Raw genomic sequence first — 14,124 nt, 5'->3', positions numbered from 1 at the left:
AGCGTAAAAAGTCAAAACTTTTCCACAATACGTGACAACCATTTAATTTCTGAGCTTCCGTGGCTCAATGGTTAGCGCGTTCAGCTGTTAACCGAAAGGTTGGTGGATCGAGCCCACCCGGGATAGGTGTTGTGGGGTCTCAGATCGACCGTGAAAAGTCATAACTTTTCCACAATACCTGACAACCATTTAATTTCTGAGCTTCCGTGGCGCAATGGTTAGCGCGTTCAGCTGTTAACCGAAAGGTTGGTGGTTCGAGCCCACCCGGGAGAGATGTTGTGGGGTCTCAGATGTGGCGTGAAAAGTCATAACTTTTCCACAATACCTGACAACTATTTAATTTCTGAGCTTCCGTGGCTCAATGGTTGGCGCGTTCGGCTGTTGGCCAATAGGTTGGTGGTTCGAGCCCACCCGGGAGAGGTGTTGTGGGGTCTCAGATGTAGCTTGAAAAGTCATAACTTTTCCACAATACCTGAAAAACATATCATTTCTGAGTTTCCGTGGCTCAATGGTTAGCGCGTTCGGCTGTAAACCAACAGGTTGGTGGTTCGAGCCCACCCGGGAGCGGTGTTTTGGGACCTCAAATGTAACGTAAAAAGCCAAAGTTTTTCCACCATACCTGACGACCATTTAATTTTTGGGCTTCCGTGGCGCAATGGTTAGCGCGTTCAGCTGTTAACCGAAAGGTTGGTGGTTCGAGCCCACCCGGGAGAGATGTTGTGGGGTCTCAGATGTGGCGTGAAAAGTCATAACTTTTCCACAATACCTGACAACTATTTAATTTCTGAGCTTCCGTGGCTCAATGGTTGGCGCGTTCGGCTGTTGGCCAATAGGTTGGTGGTTCGAGCCCACCCGGGAGAGGTGTTGTGGGGTCTCAGATGTAGCTTGAAAAGTCATAACTTTTCCACAATACCTGAAAAACATATCATTTCTGAGTTTCCGTGGCTCAATGGTTAGCGCGTTCGGCTGTAAACCAACAGGTTGGTGGTTCGAGCCCACCCGGGAGCGGTGTTTTGGGACCTCAAATGTAACGTAAAAAGCCAAAGTTTTTCCACAATACCTGACGACCATTTAATTTTTGGGCTTCCGTGGCGCAATGGTTAGCGCGTTCAGCTGTTAACCGAAAGGTTGGTGGTTCGAGCCCACCCGGGAGAGATGTTGTGGGGTCTCAGATGTGGCGTGAAAAGTCATAACTTTTCCACAATACCTGACAACTATTTAATTTCTGAGGTTCCGTGGCTCAATGGTTAGCGCGTTGGGCTGTTAACCAATAGGTTGTTGGTTCGAACCCACCAGGGAGCGGTGTTGTGAGGTCTATGATGTGACGTAAAAAGTCAGAGTTTTTCCACAATACCTGACGAACATTTATTTTTTGGGCTTCCGTGTGGCAATGGTTAGCGCGCTCAGCTGTTATTCAAAAGGTTGGTGGTTCGAGCCCACCTGGGAGCGGTGTTGTGAGGTATCTGTTGTAACGTAAAAAGTCAGAGTTTTTCCACAATACCTGACGAACATTTAATTTTTGGGCTTCCGTGGCGCAATGGTTTGCGCGTTCAGCTGTTAACCTAAAGGTTGGTGGTTCGAGCCCACCCGGGAGAGATGTTGTGGGGTCTCAGATGTAGCGTGAAAAGTCATAACTTTTCCACAATACCTGAAAAACATTTAATTTCTGAGTTTCCGTGGCTCAATGGTTAGCGCGTTCGTCTTTTAACCAATAGGTAGGTGGTTCGAGCCCACCCGGGAGAGGTGTTGTGGGGTCTCAGATGTAGCGTAAAAAGTCAAAACTTTTCCACAATATGTAACAACCATTTAATTTCAGAGTTTCCGTGGCTCAATGTTTAGCGCGTTCGGCTGTTAACCAATAGGTTGGTGGTTCGAGCCCACCCGGGAGAGGTTTTGTGGGGTCTCAGATGTAGCGTAAAAAGTCAAAACTTTTCCACAATACGTGACAACCATTTAATTTCTGAGCTTCCGTGGCTCAATGGTTAGCGCGTTCAGCTGTTAACCGAAAGGTTGGTGGATCGAGCCCACCCGGGATAGGTGTTGTGGGGTCTCAGATCGACCGTGAAAAGTCATAACTTTTCCACAATACCTGACAACCATTTAATTTCTGAGCTTCCGTGGCGCAATGGTTAGCGCGTTCAGCTGTTAACCGAAAGGTTGGTGGTTCGAGCCCACCCGGGAGAGATGTTGTGGGGTCTCAGATGTGGCGTGAAAAGTCATAACTTTTCCACAATACCTGACAACTATTTAATTTCTGAGCTTCCGTGGCTCAATGGTTGGCGCGTTCGGCTGTTGGCCAATAGGTTGGTGGTTCGAGCCCACCCGGGAGAGGTGTTGTGGGGTCTCAGATGTAGCTTGAAAAGTCATAACTTTTCCACAATACCTGAAAAACATATCATTTCTGAGTTTCCGTGGCTCAATGGTTAGCGCGTTCGGCTGTAAACCAACAGGTTGGTGGTTCGAGCCCACCCGGGAGCGGTGTTTTGGGACCTCAAATGTAACGTAAAAAGCCAAAGTTTTTCCACAATACCTGACGACCATTTAATTTTTGGGCTTCCGTGGCGCAATGGTTAGCGCGTTCAGCTGTTAACCGAAAGGTTGGTGGTTCGAGCCCACCCGGGAGAGATGTTGTGGGGTCTCAGATGTGGCGTGAAAAGTCATAACTTTTCCACAATACCTGACAACTATTTAATTTCTGAGCTTCCGTGGCTCAATGGTTGGCGCGTTCGGCTGTTGGCCAATAGGTTGGTGGTTCGAGCCCACCCGGGAGAGGTGTTGTGGGGTCTCAGATGTAGCTTGAAAAGTCATAACATTTCCACTATACCTGAACAACATATCATTTCTGAGTTTCCGTGGCTCAATGGTTAGCGCGTTCGGCTGTAAACCAACAGGTTGGTGGTTCGAGCCCACCCGGGAGCGGTGTTTTGGAACCTCAAATGTAACGTAAAAAGCCAAAGTTTTTCCACAATACCTGACGACCATTTAATTTTTGGGCTTCCGTGGCTCAATGGTTAGCGCGTTCGGCTGGTAACCAATAGGTTCGTTGTCCGAGCCCACCCGGGAGAGGTGTTGTGGGGTCTCAGATGTAGCGTAAAAAGTCAAAACTTTTCCACAATACGTGACAACCATTTAATTTCTGAGGTTCCGTGGCTCAATGGTTAGCGCGTTGGGCTGTTAACCAATAGGTTGTTGGTTCGAACCCACCAGGGAGCGGTGTTGTGAGGTCTATGATGTGACGTAAAAAGTCAGAGTTTTTCCACAATACCTGACGAACATTTATTTTTTGGGCTTCCGTGTGGCAATGGTTAGCGCGCTCAGCTGTTATTCAAAAGGTTGGTGGTTCGAGCCCACCTGGGAGCGGTGTTGTGAGGTATCTGTTGTAACGTAAAAAGTCAGAGTTTTTCCACAATACCTGACGAACATTTAATTTTTGGGCTTCCGTGGCGCAATGGTTTGCGCGTTCAGCTGTTAACCTAAAGGTTGGTGGTTCGAGCCCACCCGGGAGAGATGTTGTGGGGTCTCAGATGTAGCGTGAAAAGTCATAACTTTTCCACAATACCTGAAAAACATTTAATTTCTGAGTTTCCGTGGCTCAATGGTTAGCGCGTTCGTCTTTTAACCAATAGGTAGGTGGTTCGAGCCCACCCGGGAGAGGTGTTGTGGGGTCTCAGATGTAGCGTAAAAAGTCAAAACTTTTCCACAATATGTGACAACCATTTAATTTCAGAGTTTCCGTGGCTCAATGTTTAGCGCGTTCGGCTGTTAACCAATAGGTTGGTGGTTCGAGCCCACCCGGGAGAGGTTTTGTGGGGTCTCAGATGTAGCGTAAAAAGTCAAAACTTTTCCACAATACGTGACAACCATTTAATTTCTGAGCTTCCGTGGCGCAATGGTATGCGCGTTCAGCTGTTAACCGAAAGGTTGGTGGTTCGAGCCCACCCGGGAGAGATGTTGTGGGGTCTTAGATGTGGCGTGAAAAGTCATAACTTTTCCACAATACCTGACAACTATTTAATTTCTGAGCTTCCGTGGCTCAATGGTTGGCGCGTTCGGCTGTTGGCCAATAGGTTGGTGGTTCGAGCCCACCCGGGAGAGGTGTTGTGGGGTCTCAGATGTAGCTTGAAAAGTCATAACTTTTCCACAATACCTGAAAAACATATAATTTCTGAGCTTCCGTGGCTCAATGGTTGGCGCGTTCGGCTGTTGACCAATAGGTTGGTGGTTCGAGCCCACCCGGGAGAGGTGTTGTGGGGTCTCAGATGTAGCGTAAAAAGTCAAAACTTTTCCACAATACGTGACAACCATTTAATTTCTGAGCTTCCGTGGCGCAATGGTTAGCGCGTTCAGCTGTTAACCGAAAGGTTGGTGTTTCGAGCCCACCCGGGAGAGATGTTGTGGGGTCTCAGATGTAGCGTGAAAAGTCATAACTTTTCCACAATACCTGACAACTATTTAATTTCTGAGCTTCCGTGGCTCAATGGTTGGCGCGTTCGGCTGTTGGCCAATAGGTTGGTGGTTCGAGCCCACCCGGGAGAGGTGTTGTGGGGTCTCAGATGTAGCTTGAAAAGTCATAACATTTGCACAATACCTGAACAACATATCATTTCTGAGTTTCCGTGGCTCAATGGTTAGCGCTTCGGCTGTAAACCAACAGGTTGGTGGTTCGAGCCCACCCGGGAGCGGTGTTTTGGGACCTCAAATGTAACGTAAAAAGCCAAAGTTTTTCCACAATACCTGACGACCATTTAATTTTTGGGCTTCCGTGGCTCAATGGTTAGCGCGTTCGGCTGTTAACCAATAGGTTCGTTGTTCGAGCCGACCCGGGAGAGGTGTTGTGGGGTCTCAGATGTAGCGTAAAAAGTCAAAACTTTTCCACAATACGTGACAACCATTTAATTTCTGAGGTTCCGTGGCTCAATGGTTAGCGCGTTGGGCTGTTAACCAATAGGTTGTTGGTTCGAACCCACCAGGGAGCGGTGTTGTGAGGTCTATGATGTGACGTAAAAAGTCAGAGTTTTTCCACAATACCTGACGAACATTTATTTTTTGGGCTTCCGTGTGGCAATGGTTAGCGCGCTCAGCTGTTATTCAAAAGGTTGGTGGTTCGAGCCCACCTGGGAGCGGTGTTGTGAGGTATCTGTTGTAACGTAAAAAGTCAGAGTTTTTCCACAATACCTGACGAATATTTAATTTTTGGGCTTCCGTGGCGCAATGGTTTGCGCGTTCAGCTGTTAACCTAAAGGTTGGTGGTTCGAGCCCACCCGGGAGAGATGTTGTGGGGTCTCAGATGTAGCGTGAAAAGTCATAACTTTTCCACAATACCTGAAAAACATTTAATTTTTGAGTTTCCGTGGCTCAATGGTTAGCGCGTTCGTCTGTTAACCAATAGGTAGGTGGTTCGAGCCCACCCGGGAGAGGTGTTGTGGGGTCTCAGATGTAGCGTAAAAAGTCAAAACTTTTCCACAATATGTGACAACCATTTAATTTCAGAGTTTCCGTGGCTCAATTTTTAGCGCGTTCGGCTGTTAACCAATAGGTTGGTGGTTCGAGCCCACCCGGGAGAGGTTTTGTGGGGTCTCAGATGTAGCGTAAAAAGTCAAAACTTTTCCACAATACGTGACAACCATTTAATTTCTGAGCTTCCGTGGCGCAATGGTTAGCGCGTTCAGCTGTTAACCGAAAGGTTGGTGGTTCGAGCCCACCCGGGAGAGATGTTGTGGGGTCTTAGATGTGGCGTGAAAAGTCATAACTTTTCCACAATACCTGACAACTATTTAATTTCTGAGCTTCCGTGGCTCAATGGTTGGCGCGTTCGGCTGTTGGCCAATAGGTTGGTGGTTCGAGCCCACCCGGGAGAGGTGTTGTGGGATCTCAGATGTAGCTTGAAAAGTCATAACCTTTCCACAATACCTGAAAAACATATCATTTCTGAGCTTCCGTGGCTCAATGGTTGGCGCGTTCGGCTGTTGACCAATAGGTTGGTGGTTCGAGCCCACCCGGGAGAGGTGTTGTGGGGTCTCAGATGTAGCGTAAAAAGTCAAAACTTTTCCACAATACGTGACAACCATTTAATTTCTGAGCTTCCGTGGCGCAATGGTTAGCGCGTTCAGCTGTTAACCGAAAGGTTGGTGTTTCGAGCCCACCCGGGAGAGATGTTGTGGGGTCTCAGATGTAGCGTGAAAAGTCATAACTTTTCCACAATACCTGACAACCATTTAATTTCTGAGCTTCCGTGGCGCAATGGTTAGCGCGTTCAGCTGTTAACCGAAAGGTTGGTGTTTCGAGCCCACCCGAGAGAGGTGTTGTGGGGTCTCAGATGTAGCGTAAAAAGTCAAAACTTTTCCACAATATGTGACAACCATTTAATTTCAGAGTTTCCGTGGCGCAATGTATAGCGCGTTCGGCTGTTAACCAATAGGTTGGTGGTTCGAGCCCACCCGGGAGAGGTTTTGTGGGGTCTCAGATGTAGCGTAAAAAGTCAAAACTTTTCCACAATATGTGACAACCATTTAATTTCAGAGTTTCCGTGGCGCAATGTATAGCGCGTTCGGCTGTTAACCGAAAGGTTGGTGGTTCGAGCCCACCCGGAAGAGATGTTGTGGGGTCTCAGATGTAGCGTGAAAAGTCATAACTTTTCCACAATACCTGAAAAACATTTAATTTCTGAGTTCCCGTGGCTCAATGGTTAGCGCGTTCGGCTGTTAACCAATAGGTTGGTGGTTCGAACCCACCCGGGACCGGTGTTGCAAGGTCTCAGATGTGACGTAATAAGTCAAAGTTTTTCACAATACCTGACGACCATATCATTTTTGGGCTTCCGTGTGGCAATGGTTAGCGCGCTCAGCTGTTATTCAAAAGGTTGGTGGTTCGAGCCCACCTGGGAGCGGTGTTGTGAGGTATCAGTTGTAACGTAAAAAGTCAGAGTTTTTCCACAATACCTGACAAACATTTAATTTGTGGGCTTCCGTGGCGCAATGGTTAGCGCGTTCGTCTGTTAACCAATAGGTTGGTGGTTCGAGCCCACCCGGGAGAGGTGTTGTGGGGTCTCAGATGTAGCGTGAAAAGTCATAACTTTTCCACAGTACCTAACAACTATTTAATTTCTGAGCTTCCGTGGCTCAATGGTTAGCGCGTTCGGCTGTAAACCAACAGGTTGGTGGTTCGAGCCCACCCGGGAGCGGTGTTATGGGACCTCAAATGTAACGTAAAAAGCCAAAGTTTTTCCACAATACCTGACGACCATTTAATTTTTGGGCTTCCGTGGCTCAATGGTTAGCGCGTTCGGCTGTTAACCAATAGGTTCGTTGTTCGAGCCCACCCGGGAGAGGTGTTGTGGGATCTCAGATGTAGCGTAAAAAGTCAAAACTTTTCCACAATACGTGACAACCATTTAATTTCTGAGGTTCCGTGGCTCAATGGTTAGCGCGTTCGGCTGTTAACCAATAGGTTGGTGGTTCGAACCCACCCGGGAGCGGTGTTGTGAGGTCTCTGATGTGACGTAAAAATTCAGAGTTTTTCTACAATACCTGACGAACATTTAATTTTTGGGCTTCCGTGTGGCAATGGTTAGCGCGCTCAGCTGTTATTCAAAAGGTTGGTGGTTCGAGCCCACCTGGGAGCGGTGTTGTGAGGTATCAGTTGTAACGTAACAAGTCATAGTTTTTCCACAATACCTGACGAACATTTAATTTTTGGGCTTCCTTGGCGCAATGGTTTGCGCGTTCAGCTGTTAACCGAAAGGTTCGTGGTTCGAGCCCACCCGGGATAGGTGTTGTGGGGTCTCAGATCTACCGTGAAAAGTCATAACTTTTCCACAATACCTGAAAAACATTTAATTTCTGAGTTTCCGTGGCTCAATGGTTAGCGCGTTCGTCTGTTAACCAATAGGTAGGTGGTTCGAGCCCACCCGGGAGAGGTGTTGTGGGGTCTCAGATCTTCCGTGAAAAGTCATAACTTTTCCACAATACCTAACAACTATTTAATTTCTGAGCTTCCGTGGCTCAATGGTTGGCGCATTCAGCTGTTAACCAAAAGCTTGGTGGTTCGAGCCCACCCGGGAGAGATGTTGTGGGGTCTCAGATGTAGCGTGAAAAGTCATAACTTTTCCACAATACCTGAAAAACATTTAATTTCTGAGTTTCCGTGGCTCAATGGTTAGCGCGTTCGTCTGTTAACCAATAGGTAGGTGGTTCGAGCCCACCCGGGAGAGGTGTTGTGGGGTCTTAGATGTTGTGGAAAAGTTTTGACTTTTTACGCTACATCTGAGACCCCACAACACCTCTCCCGGGTGGGCTCGAACCACCAACCTATTGGTCAACAGCCGAACGCGCCAACCATTGAGCCACGGAAGCTCAGAAATGATATGTTTTTCAGGTATTGTGGAAAAGTTATGACTTTTCAAGCTACATCTGAGACCCCACAACACCTCTCCCGGGTGGGCTCGAACCACCAACCTATTGGCCAACAGCCGAACGCGCCAACCATTGAGCCACGGAAGCTCAGAAATTAAATAGTTGTCAGGTATTGTGGAAAAGTTATGACTTTTCACGCCACATCTGAGACCCCACAACATCTCTCCCGGGTGGGCTCGAACCACCAACCTTTCGGTTAACAGCTGAACGCGCTAACCATTGCGCCACGGAAGCTCAGAAATTAAATGGTTGTCAGGTATTGTGGAAAAGTTATGACTTTTCACGGTCGATCTGAGACCCCACAACACCTATCCCGGGTGGGCTCGATCCACCAACCTTTCGGTTAACAGCTGAACGCGCTAACCATTGAGCCACGGAAGCCCAAAAATTAAATGTTCGTCAGTTATTGTAGAAAAACTCTGACTTTTTACGTTACATCTGATACCTCACAACACCGCTCCCAGGTGGGCTCGAACCACCAACCTTTTGAATAACAGCTGAGCGCGCTAACCATTGCCACACGGAAGCCCAAAAATTAAATGTTCGTCAGGTATTGTGGAAAAACTCTGACTTTTTACGTCACATCAGAGACCTCACAACACCGCTCCCGGGTATGCTCGAACCACTAATCTATTGGTTAACAGCCGAACGCGCTAACCATTGAGCCACGGAAACTCAGAAATTAAAGGTTTTTCAGGTATTGTGGAAAAGTTGTGACTTTTCACGCTACATCTGAGACCCCACAACATCTCTCCCGGGTGGGCTCGAAACACCAACCTTTCGGTTAACAGCTGAACGCGCTAACCATTGCGCCACGGAAGCTCAGAAATTAAACGGTTGTCACGTATTGTGGAAAAGTTTTGACTTTTTACGCTACATCTGAGACCCCACAACACCTCTCCCGGGTGGTCTCGAACCACCAACCTATTGGTCAACAGCCGAACGCGCCAACCATTGAGCCACGGAAGCTCAGAAATGATATGTTTTTCAGGTATTGTGGAAAGGTTATGACTTTTCAAGCTACATCTGAGACCCCACAACACCTATCCCGGGTGGGCTCGAACCACCAACCTATTGGCCAACAGCCGAACGCGCCAACCATTGAGCCACGGAAGCCCAAAAATTAAATGTTCGTCAGTTATTGTAGAAAAACTCTGACTTTTTACGTTACATCTGATACCTCACAACACCGCTCCCAGGTGGGCTCGAACCACCAACCTTTTGAATAACAGCTGAGCGCGCTAACCATTGCCACACGGAAGCCCAAAAATTAAATGTTCGTCAGGTATTGTGGAAAAACTCTGACTTTTTACGTCACATCAGAGACCTCACAACACCGCTCCCGGGTGGGTTCGAGCCACCAACCTATTGGTTAACAGCCGAACGCGCTAACCATTGAGCCACGGAAACTCAGAAATTAAAGATTTTTTTAGGTATTGTGGAAAAGTTATGACTTTTAACGCTACATCTGAGACCCCACAACATCTCTCCCGGGTGGGCTCGAAACACCAACCTTTCAGTTAACAGCTGAACGCGCTAACCATTGAGCCACGGAAACTCAGAAATTAAATGTTTTTCAGGTATTGTGGAAACGTTATGACTTTTCACGCTACATCTGAGACCCCACAACATCTCTCCCGGGTGGGCTCAAACCACCAACCTATCGGTTAACAGCTGAATGCGCTAACCATTGCGCCACGGAAGCTCAGAAATTAAATGGTTGTCAGGTATTGTGGAAAAGTTATGACTTTTCACGGTAGATCTGAGACCCCACAACACCTATCCCGGGTGGGCTCGAACCACGAACCTTTCGGTTAACACCTGAACGCGCAAACCATTGCGCCACGGAAGCCCAAAAATTAAATGTTCGTCAGGTATTGTGGAAAAACTCTGACTTTTTACGTTACAACTGATACCTCACAATACCGCTCCCAGGTGGGCTCGAACAACCAACCTTTTGAATAACAGCTGAGCGCGCTAACCATTGCCACACGGAAGCCCAAAAATTAAATGTTCGTCAGGTATTGTGGAAAAACTTTGACTTTTTACGTCACATCAGAGACCTCACAACACCGCTCCCGGGTATGCTCGAACCACTAATCTATTGGTTAACAGCCGAACGCGGTAACCATTGAGCCACGGAAACTCAGAACTTAAAGGTTTTTCAGGTATTGTGGAAAAGTTGTGACTTTTCACGCTACATCTGAGACCCCACAACATCTCTCCCGGGTGGGCTCGAAACACCAACCTTTCGGTTAACAGCTGAACGCGCTAACCATTGCGCCACGGAAGCTCAGAAATTAAATGGTTGTCACGTATTGTGGAAAAGTTTTGACTTTTTACGCTACATCTGAGACCCCACAACACCTCTCCCGGGTGGTCTCGAACCACCAACCTATTGGTCAACAGCCGAACGCGCCAACCATTGAGCCACGGAAGCTCAGAAATGATATGTTTTTCAGGTATTGTGGAAAAGTTATGACTTTTCAAGCTACATCTGAGACCCCACAACACCTATCCCGGGTGGGCTCGAACCACCAACCTATTGGCCAACAGCCGAACGCGCCAACCATTGAGCCACGGAAGCCCAAAAATTAAATGTTCGTCAGTTATTGTAGAAAAACTCTGACTTTTTACGTTACATCTGATACCTCACAACACCGCTCCCAGGTGGGCTCGAACCACCAACCTTTTGAATAACAGCTGAGCGCGCTAACCATTGCCACACGGAAGCCCAAAAATTAAATGTTCGTCAGGTATTGTGGAAAAACTCTGACTTTTTACGTCACATCAGAGACCTCACAACACCGCTCCCGGGTGGGTTCGAGCCACCAACCTTTTGGTTAACAGCCGAACGCGCTAACCATTGAGCCACGGAAACTCAGAAATTAAAGATTTTTTTAGGTATTGTGGAAAAGTTATGACTTTTAACGCTACATCTGAGACCCCACAACATCTCTCCCGGGTGGGCTCGAAACACCAACCTTTCAGTTAACAGCTGAACGCGCTAACCATTGAGCCACGGAAACTCAGAAATTAAATGTTTTTCAGGTATTGTGGAAACGTTATGACTTTTCACGCTACATCTGAGACCCCACAACATCTCTCCCGGGTGGGCTCGAACCACCAACCTATCGGTTAACAGCTGAATGCGCTAACCATTGCGCCACGGAAGCTCAGAAATTAAATGGTTGTCAGGTATTGTGGAAAAGTTATGACTTTTCACGGTAGATCTGAGACCCCACAACACCTATCCCGGGTGGGCTCGAACCACGAACCTTTCGGTTAACACCTGAACGCGCAAACCATTGCGCCACGGAAGCCCAAAAATTAAATGTTCGTCAGGTATTGTGGAAAAACTCTGACTTTTTACGTTACAACTGATACCTCACAATACCGCTCCCAGGTGGGCTCGAACAACCAACCTTTTGAATAACAGCTGAGCGCGCTAACCATTGCCACACGGAAGCCCAAAAATTAAATGTTCGTCAGGTATTGTGGAAAAACTCTGACTTTTTACGTCACATCAGAGATCTCACAACACCGCTCCCGGGTGGGTTCGAGCCACCAACCTTTCAGTTAACAGCTGAACGCGCTAACCATTGCGCCACGGAAGCTCAGAAATTAAATGGTTGTCACGTATTGTGGAAAAGTTTTGACTTTTACGCTACATCTGAGACCCCACAACACCTCTCCCGGGTGGGCTCGAACCACCAACCTATTGGTCAACAGCCGAACGCGCCAACCATTGAGCCACGGAAGCTCAGAAATGATATGTTTTTCAGGTATTGTGGAAAAGTTATGACTTTTCAAGCTACATCTGAGAACCCACAACACCTCTCCCGGGTGGGCTCGAACCACCAACCTATTGGCCAACAGCCGAACGCGCCAACCATTGAGCCACGGAAGCTCAGAAATTAAATAGTTGTCAGGTATTGTGGAAAAGTTATGACTTTTCACGCCACATCTGAGACCCCATAACATCTCTCCCGGGTGGGCTCGAACCACCAACCTTTCGGTTAACAGCTGAACGCGCTAACCATTGCGCCACGGAAGCTCAGAAATTAAATGGTTGTCAGGTATTGTGGAAAAGTTATGACTTTTCACGGTCGATCTGAGACCCCACAACACCTATCCCGGGTGGGCTCGATCCACCAACCTTTCGGTTAACAGCTGAACGCGCTAACCATTGAGCCACGGAAGCCCAAAAATTAAATGTTCGTCAGTTATTGTAGAAAAACTCCGACTTTTTACGTTACATCTGATACCTCACAACACCGCTCCCAGGTGGGCTCGAACCACCAACCTTTTGAATAACAGCTGAGCGCGCTAACCATTGCCACACGGAAGCCCAAAAATTAAATGTTCGTCAGGTATTGTGGAAAAACTCTGACTTTTTACGTCACATCAGAGACCTCACAACACCGCTCCCGGGTGTGCTCGAACCACTAATCTATTGGTTAACAGCCGAACGCGCTAACCATTGAGCCACGGAAACTCAGAAATTAAAGGTTTTTCAGGTATTGTGGAAAAGTTATGACTTTTCAAGCTACATCTGAGACCCCACAACATCTCTCCCGGGTGGGCTCGAAACACCAACCTTTCGGTTAACAGCTGAACGCGCTAACCATTGCGCCACGGAAGCTCAGAAATTAAATGGTTGTCACGTATTGTGGAAAAGTTTTGACTTTTTACGCTACATCTGAGACCCCACAACACCTCTCCCGGGTGGGCTCGAACCACCAACCTATTGGTCAACAGCCGAACGCGCCAACCATTGAGCCACGGAAGCTCAGAAATGATATGTTTTTCAGGTATTGTGGAAAAGTTATGACTTTTTACGTTACATCTGTTACCTCACAACACCGCTCCCAGGTGGGCTCGAACCACCAACCTTTTGAATAACAGCTGAGCGCGCTAACCATTGCCACACGGAAGCCCAAAAATTAAATGTTCGTCAGGTATTGTGGAAAAACTCTGACTTTTTACGTCACATCAGAGACCTCACAACACCGCTCCCGGGTATGCTCGAACCACTAATCTATTGGTTAACAGCCGAACGCGCTAACCATTGAGCCACGGAAACTCAGAAATTAAAGGTTTTTCAGGTATTGTGGAAAAGTTGTGACTTTTCACGCTACATCTGAGACCCCACAACATCTCTCCCGGGTGGGCTCGAAACACCAACCTTTCGGTTAACAGCTGAACGCGCTAACCATTGCGCCACGGAAGCTCAGAAATTAAATGGTTGTCACGTATTGTGGAAAAGTTTTGACTTTTTACGCTACATCTGAGACCCCACAACACCTCTCCCGGGTGGTCTCGAACCACCAACCTATTGGTCAACAGCCGGACGCGCCAACCATTGAGCCACGGAAGCTCAGAAATGATATGTTTTTCAGGTATTGTGGAAAAGTTATGACTTTTCAAGCTACATCTGAGACCCCACAACACCTATCCCGGGTGGGCTCGAACCACCAACCTATTGGCCAACAGCCGAACGCGCCAACCATTGAGCCACGGAAGCCCAAAAATTAAATGTTCGTCAGTTATTGTAGAAAAACTCTGAATTTTTACGTTACATCTGATACCTCACAACACCGCTCCCAGGTGGGCTCGAACCACCAACCTTTTGAATAACAGCTGAGCTCGCTAACCATTGCCACACGGAAGCCCAAAAATTAAATGTTCGTCAGGTATTGTGGAAAAACTC

General features: G+C 47.6%; 1 non-coding gene across 1 annotated transcript; it reads left to right on the top strand.

Moving 5' to 3' along the window:
- The first annotated feature begins 7,107 nt into the window (after positions 1 to 7,107).
- TRNAY-GUA (transfer RNA tyrosine (anticodon GUA)) lies at positions 7,108 to 7,180 on the top strand. The gene has a single exon. It is a non-coding gene; the product is annotated as a tRNA-Tyr (tRNA).
- The last annotated feature ends 6,944 nt before the right edge of the window (positions 7,181 to 14,124 follow it).

Source organism: Phalangium opilio, unplaced genomic scaffold, assembly GCF_054372755.1.
Source record: "Phalangium opilio isolate 3A_F unplaced genomic scaffold, DU_Popi_V2 ptg001170l_1, whole genome shotgun sequence".
Taxonomy (NCBI): Eukaryota; Metazoa; Arthropoda; class Arachnida; order Opiliones; family Phalangiidae; genus Phalangium; species Phalangium opilio.
The sequence above is the reverse complement of the archived record's forward strand: the minus strand, read 5'-3'. Positions and strand labels throughout refer to the sequence as shown.